The sequence below is a fragment of the Propithecus coquereli genome, unplaced genomic scaffold (genome assembly GCF_000956105.1).
Source record: "Propithecus coquereli isolate 6110/MARCELLA unplaced genomic scaffold, Pcoq_1.0 Scaffold129, whole genome shotgun sequence".
Lineage (NCBI taxonomy): Eukaryota > Metazoa > Chordata > Mammalia > Primates > Indriidae > Propithecus > Propithecus coquereli.
In genome coordinates this window covers 1926879-1935339 of record NW_012137080.1, presented here as the reverse complement: position 1 = coordinate 1935339, position 8461 = coordinate 1926879, and positions in this window count along the sequence as shown.

Sequence of the window (8461 nt, the reverse complement as noted above, 5' to 3'; positions counted from 1 at the left end):
TATCTGCTTTTGTGTCTCTCTTCCCGAGTGGTCCTGGCCCTGGGGGAAGGCTGGGATTGCTGGAAGTCTTGGACCAACATTCTAATGAATGTCACTCGGTCCTGAAAGGATTTGAGACATATTTTATGTAATAGTGATGTCTTGAAATGGCTTGCATACCCTGAATTTTGGTGTTCAGACTTGCGCTTTAAATTCATTATGGGCTGTTACACTTTAGTATATTGTTCAGTCCTGGGCACGTGGTAAGTGCTTGTTTGTTGATTGCTCTACTCATCTTTACTCTGAGTTCCTATTTTTATATGCGTATATGGAGTTTCTTTCAAAACAGGTTACATCTATAGTGCAGCAAAATACCAGAAAAAGCATCCACATGATCTCACCTAAACTAGAATCGGGCATAAACCCATTATCAGTGGAAACTTGGAAAGGGTTTCCTCCCTCTATAATGCTGGAAGAAGACATGTTTTATACTCCTAAAACAGAAAAAAAAAAAAGAATGAGGCAGTATCCTCTTGATCTAGCTTCATCAATTGGTACTCCCCTTCCCCTAGGTCTTACCATGGCCAAATGCAAGAAACAGATGTTTGCATAAAAAAATCTCCCTGGAGTCAGTGTGGCTGTTTATCCAATTTTCACCCTGCCATCCAGACTTAGGTTATGTCCAACAAAGCCCAAACAACAAGTTGGAATGTACAAACTTCAGCCTGGGGAAGAGTTCAAGGAGAGGTGAGATGGCCTCATGTCAGGGATGCTGGAGAGGAGATCTCACTGTGATGCTAAGTGAGACAAGAGAACTTCTTTTCCCATTAAGACGAAACTTCTTTTCCCAGCTCAGAATTCACAATCCTATGAGCCCTACTGTTTTCTACGTGAAGACAGTCTTTGGGCTGTCTCTCTCTGCTTTTATCACTCCTTTATAGTCTCCCAACATGAAAAGGAATGTTTAAATTGTTCCGAACATGGTAGCTCCACAAAGTTGTTCCATAGTGGTGATCAGAGTGTGTACATCTCTCTGTTTTTGATTCCCCTGTTGAGTTCAATTTGTCTGTTGTGATTATCACATGAGCTGTGTGTGATTTCATCCATAAAGATGATGGCTCTGTCATGGTGATCTACAAATCAGTTAAGTTTGTCTATTTCAACTTCTTTCCTCCAACATCACCATAAGTTTTACATGAAATACGAAGAGTGGAGGAGATGCTTCTTAATGTAATTTACAACATCTCAGAGGTGAGAATTGAAAGCCCAGCTCTGATTGCAACATCTGCTCTGAACAAGAGCATCAAGGGACCTGCCATCAGATTTTTTGTCTTAAGGATGATCACCATGTATGTTCACAAATAAAAACGTGAAGCGTTCTGACAGCCAAGCAAACCGTGAAGAATTAAACCTCCCAAACAGGAAAACACACTGCAACATCCTTGTTACTACTCATTTGAGGAAACTCCTTCATTCTGAGCCTCTTCACTTCTTCTCACCATCTCCCGCCTTCCCCTCCCTGGCCAGGTTTATCCCTCGTAGACATGTTTCTGCACAAGGGCGAGAGTCCACTTGGAGAGGGAATGGCCTAGTTTTTAAGGAATCAGTTTCTTAATGATAAAATCAGACTTTCCCAGCAAAGATGTTTGAGGCAGTGTGTTCAGTAGCAGGCAAGGGAAGTTTATAAAATAACCAGCACCTCCCTAGGCAGAAGTTTTCAATGACTCACCAATGCCTTCCAAATCAAGTCCTTTGGAATTTCAGTCTCCCTGTTTTCTGGCCTCAGTCTACCCTTCTTACCACAATTACTGCTGCGCTTACAGTGAGCTCCAGACAGCCTGGGCCAGCCTGTGTTTCCCGACCACTTTCATCTTCGTGTTCTTCCCCCACTGCTTTGCTCCTGCCAGTCTCTCCACCGAAAATCCTCTCTTCCCGCCATCGGTCACCAAAACCTGCCTCCTTTCCATGCCTGACTCAAGGGCTCCGTTCTCAGGAGGGCCCATCCTCTCCTGGTCATTGGGCTGGATGTGACCTCTCTCTTCCTTGCAGTCGCATAGAGCCTTGTTCTTAGCACGTGTCGCGTTCTGCCTCAGGTTATAGACAACACCCCCTGCAATGTCATGGTCTCCAGGGGAATATCCCATAGCACATGAGTACAAAACACAGCATGCCTCATACATGACAAACCATCAATGCATATATGACTTTGTAGACTGACTCCCCTAACAAGGGTACCAGGAAGACAGGAAAGGTGTGAGCGAAGGGCCTGTCTCCCCTCCACCTGCCATGTTTGTGTCTCTTTTCATGGCTCATTGGCAGTGAGAGATATTTGGGGAAAGGGGGTCAGAATGAAGGGACTATTAGATGCCTTTTATTTTATTTTGACTTGTAAAATACTTAAAATAATATAAAAAGGTATACATTACAAATCCAGCATGAGAACTTCTGCCTGATATCTCCTAAAGCCAAGGCTCGCTGGGCTGATTCAGTCAATTCCAATAATAGCCACACACTTCCACAGTCTTCAGGCACGAAACATGTATGCAATTGACAGATTCTTGGGGACGTTTTCTAACCAGAATAAGCAGTAAAAATAATATATGTGTTTATCAAATAGATTATCTGTTATCAAACAGGCAAAATAACAAAGCGATCAACTCTTTCACCATGTTGTCCCATCATGCAAACTCGGCCCCAAATCCAGTTCTATTTTAGAGGCAAGCGGTTAAAAGAGTATCTCTTGCACCAGACACTTACTACTAGTTTTACCTAAATGATGTACTATATCAGATTAGTCAGAGTTCTCCAGATAAACAGAACCAAAGGATGGGGATATGGGGCTGATTTATTGATTTTAAGAACTGGTTCACCTGCTTGTGGGGACTGGCAGGACTGTGGAGTACTCCAGCAGGCTGGAAATTCAGGGACGAGTTGGTGTTGCCATCTTGAGTCTGAACTCTGCACACTGGAAAGTCAGGCAGGGTTTCCACGTTGCCATCTCTAGGCAGAATTTCATTTTCTTTGGGAAAACTCAGTCTTTGCTGAGGTTAAGACCTTCAACTGAGTGAATGAAGCCCACCCACATTATGGAAGCTAATCTGCTTACTGTAAGCCTACTGCTGTAAATGTTAATCATATCTAAAAAAAAAATACCTTCACAGTAACATCTAGACTGGTGTTTGACCAAACTCCTGGGCACCCCAGCCTAGCCTAGCTGACCCATAAAAATCAAACATTACAAATGGGGACAAAGCTCCAACTGAAGTTGTTTAGCTAAGGGACATTTTTAGCACATGGTAATATTGTTTTCCCACAAACCTTAGAAGTCCCTTCATCCTGGCTAAGTTTCTTGAAATATCTAAACCAAAAAACCTACCAGACCCCAACTTGAAACAGTGGAAAATTCTGAAAGTTCCTTCAAGTAGAACAAAGTCTCAAAGTGCTTTTACATATTTGGGAAACATTTCAGGGACCATCTCAATGAATTCTAGAAAAGTATTGGCCAACATAGTTTTCAAAGGAAATAGCATTTGAAATAAAGTTTAATAATGTCAGCAATATAATTCTTAAGTCCTGTAACATGAAGTTGATGATAGAATAAAGCTTAATAAATAGATTGGGGGGAGGTGAAATGTATTTCTTGATAAGAGAAAGATGATTTTCCTTCCCTTCTTCCTTTTTCTTCTCACCCCTTCTGTTCTCTCCTCTCCTCTCTCTCTTATCTCTAAATATTATTTTTTATGGCTTCTTGGCATAAGAAAAAGACTCTTTAAAACTATGACCCAATGTCAGGGAGAAAACAGACTAGTCTCTCAAACTAATGGCTGTTGTTGAGGGCTCCTTTAGTGATATTCAGCTAGGGAAAAAAAAAAAAGAACTTTGCAATAAACGACCTTCACGGAAGAAGACTATTCATGTTAATTAGTAGCTCTTTTCAAATATGAATCATATATGCATTAGGCCATGCCATGCTGAACAATGCACACATTGTAGTAAACATCAAGACAAGTCTCAAGTATGGTTATCAAAATTTTAGAAAACTCTAGCTAGGGTTTTTTCATAAGATTGTGACTTGCTGTTCCTGGTGCACTGTACAATAGTATCTCTCCTAATGGCTTTTAGCTTTTGCCACTGCCAACTTTTATATTTAAAATCCATACAATTATGGACAATTTATGAACATTATGAGGCTTTTCTTTTTTGCACTGATTCTTACTGATTCAAGCCAGCTTTTATCCTTAGCAAATCAAATGCATTTTGCTTACAACGCTGGATTCATTCTCACATATTCCACTTTATTCTTAGTATTCCTTATTATGCATATTTAATTTAAGAATGCATTTTCTCCATTAAAAAATTAGAATATGCTGAAAGAAGTACTAAAGGTGATTATTTGCTTTAGTTTGCTTTTATTAACTATGTAAGCCCTGACACAGTCTTCCCAAAGTTACATGCAAGAGATACAAATGTTAAAGAGCAAAAAAACAAGATAAAATGAAAATCTGCTTGAAAAAAATCGCAGGCCTTCTTTATGTAATAATGCTCTACAAGGTGTCAAATTCAAATAAGAGAATGGGTTTTTCAAAATCTTAGTTTTGTGTGAGTGGAGAAGCGATGTAAATTTGCTAGAGTTTCTTAAACGAATATACCACTAAGTATGATTCTTCAGAAACTAGTCCAGCAAGGTGCACCTTGCAAAAAGTAAAAAGTATGGCATACACTTCACCCCCGGCTGCATGAAGCAGTTCAGCATGTCAAAGCCCCTGAAAATCAATCCCCCTACTCCTTCCATACTTTGGGGAACACAGTCTCAGGAATCTATCAGTCCTCTGAGAGGGTGCTTCTGTCTCCCTTCCCACCAACCCCATTCCCCCCACAAATCAGAAAAATGGGCTAAGCCCTAGTATTTGTCCTTACATTAAATTCCTTTACCAAAACAGCTGGGAATTTAGGGTTTGCAAGAAAGTAAGTAACCAGTTCGAATGGCTTTCTTAATTTTATAGTCATTGATCGGAGGCTAACAGTGATTGTTTTTCCCACGTGTTGCCTAACAAGTTTGAATCTCCGCACTTCCTTTTCAAAGTTATTGACGTAACTGCTTGTTTTAAAATTGTGAGGGCAAACCGAAGAACTGAGGTCCTATCCCTAAGTTATTTTGGGGAACAGTCTCCTCTCCCTTGCCACCTCACCTGTGGCTTTCACCACCACCCATACCCATGTTAACTTTGGTTTAGTTTGATATTGGTAGGCATCCTACAACGTCCACACTGATTATAGCAGAGAAGAACAAATTAGCATTTGTTCATTAATATCCTGCTTATACTGTTACCATTTGTCATTGATTTAAGACCTTAAAAATCTACAGATACCAACTGACTTACTTTCTCTCTACTATGAAATCCAAATAAATGAATACTATCTAACATTTTCTGAGCACCTATTAAGTATCTATTATATGAAGGACACTATGCTAGCAACTTCTGATACTACATATTACCTGATTATAATGCACCTACAAGAGTTTTGGCCCACATTGCCTGGATAAGAAATCCTTGTTCCCCCACTTTCTAGCTCTGTGAATATATGTACATATTACTTAATCTTTCTGTGCCCCGGTTTTCTCACCTGAAATACAGGGACAATAATAATACCTACCTCATAGAGTTATTGTGAGATTAAATGTAAAACCCTTGGTAGAGAATTCTCCAAGCCTAATTCCTCCATGTGGACCCTGGATCTTATGTCTTTAGGGGCCCTAGAATATTTCTCTACACCTGGTAATTCCTAGCATTTTGGACTTTTCAATTTCATCCTTAGCTTTAAAAAAACCCACAAGGATACTGGTCAGCCAGGATTAAAAGCAGCTCTGCTGGACCCCACACCCACTGCTCTCCTTCCAACAGTCTGCACCCCCACTTCAGGGCCTCACCTCCCCTTTGTGGGCCCTAATACCTTGAAAGAAAGTCGAATATTCTAGTTAAGACCAATAAATGCCTTGAAAATAAAAATACAAACAGACCTTAACTAATTAGCTGGCTAATTATTCTCCCCTGGAGCCAAATTTCTTTTTTTTTTTAGTTCTACTACAACCATGATCAAAAACAAAACATCAAAAAAACAGTAAAGGTGCTCTTTTTTGCTATCTTGGCAATTAAAGTTAGTCAAGTGTACAACTGATTACACAGAGATCAGTTACTTGTATTTGGAAAGCGTCACTTAGCAATATTATCTATACATTTTCTGCCTAGTTTAAAAAGAAAAAGGAGTAAGGGTACGGTGGGAAGGGAATCTTTCAGTAGGCCCCATCATGATGCAATGATGAGTATCTGAAGCCTAAGTTTCAATTCTGAAATCCCAAATTAAAATGTCAGAAATGTATCCCAGTTATAATCTGTTAATTTCCCTCTTTATAGGAGTCCAGGGATCCAACAGTTTGTTTTCTTTGGGCATTATTTTACAATATGCTTTTGGGTTGATGCATCACCCCCAAATGCTATCTTGTTGTATAATTTTATGGTAGTTATAGGAGCCTGTGAATTTGTACCCTGACCCCCAGCGAGGGCTCGGTCAGGTTAGTCATGGCATTATTATGTCATGCATTCGAACAGTCTGCCCCTGGAAGAAAGTCATGTCTGCTGCAGCACAATTATCTAAGACTGATGATACAGACCAAAGTCATTACAATAAAATTTATTTGGCATAGATCTTCTCAGCCACAGTTCCAACCTCACATCCCACTTAGTAGGCACATGGGATTCTCCTTAGCAAAACTACATTTTCTGCCAATAGAAAGCAAAGGGTCCTTAATGGACACATTAGAAGCAAAATAACATAATCCTTTTAGCAAGGGGGAGGCCGCTGATGGAGATGAATCTACACCACGAGTATCACGCCTCCATCAGCTGGAGAGAGACCAGACTTGGCGGTGTTTAACAAAACGAGACAAAGACCTATTCACAATCAGAGCATAAGTAACTCCATTCCTAACGTTTCCTAATTTCTCCACATTGAAAGACTACACAGTCGCCAAATACTTGTGAGGAACTGAGGTGGAGTTGATAACCCATGGGTGGCAGCAGCTCCATCCTTGACGCATATCACAGGAGGTGAGCATCAAACCCCATGGAGAGCACGCAGAGGGTTCCTTCAGTCTGGAATTTTCTGCCCATTCCTTGATCCTCCCCTGTTTCTTGTGAATCTTTTATTCATCTCCTATTGATTTCTATAGTACATCAACTCTCCTCAACTACCGCTCCCCTTCAGGGCACCCTCTCAGAAGATGTCACTGTATGTTCGTGGAACATGTGAGGCCATCGGACATGACTACTTCAGTCTCTCATGTGTCCCCCTTACATTCCCTTGTGTCCTGGCTGTCCTGTTCTCCTAGCCTCCTCTCTATGCTGGACCCCATGCCTCTAGGACATTCTGCTAAAAATCCCCTGGCATTTTGGAATCTTCCATCTCTTCTTTCTTGGTTCTCTCTCTCTCTCTTTCTCTCTCTCATACATACACACGTGCACACACACACACACACACACAGAAGCAATTATAGTTGTGTCCCTAAGTCTAGTATGACAACACAGTATTAAGTAAAAGAAGACAGAAAAGCAAAAGAATTATCAAGATTGGGGAGATCTCATTCAGAACAGAGAATACAGGAAGAAAATAATTTTCATAAACTTTATCAAAATATAATTTCTAGGTTGTTAACTACATCCATTTAAGGTGTATAATTCAATGAGTTGTGACAAACATATGCCTGTGAAACCACCATTACAGTCAAGGTACAGAACATTTTCATAATTCCCCCCAAATTCTCTTGTACCCTTGGTCCATCCATCCTTTCCTCTACTCCTGGCCTGAGGATCTGCTTTCTGCTGTCATGGATTCCTTCGCATTTTCTAGAATTTTATATGAATGTCATCATATAGCATGTGCCCTTCTGTATCTGGCTTCTTTTGCTTAGCATAATCACTTTGAGATTCATCCATACCTATGTGTACATCAGTAATTCATTCTTTTTGATCGTTGAGTAATATTATATCGTACAGATAGGCCAGAGTTTATTTATTTATTTATTCACTTATTAGTGGACATTTAGATTATTTCCAGTTTGGTGCTATTTCAAATAAACTGCCATTATCATTGTTCGTAATACTTTGTATAGGCATATATTTTTATTTCTTTTGGGTAAATACCCAGGAGTGGAATGGCTGGTGGTGTGGTAGGAAAACCATACGATCCTTTTCAAGAAACTGACTATTGTCTAAGGAAGTGCTCCCATTTTACAGTCCCACAAGCAGTGTATGGGAATTCTGCTTGTTCCATAACCCTGACAACATTTAGTATTACAAATCTTTTTAATTTCAGCCAGTTGAATGGGTATGCAGCAGTATCTCGTTGTGGATGATTTGACCATCTTTTTATATGTTTGTCGCCATTCATAGATCTTTTTTTGTGGAGTGTGAATTCAAATCTTTTG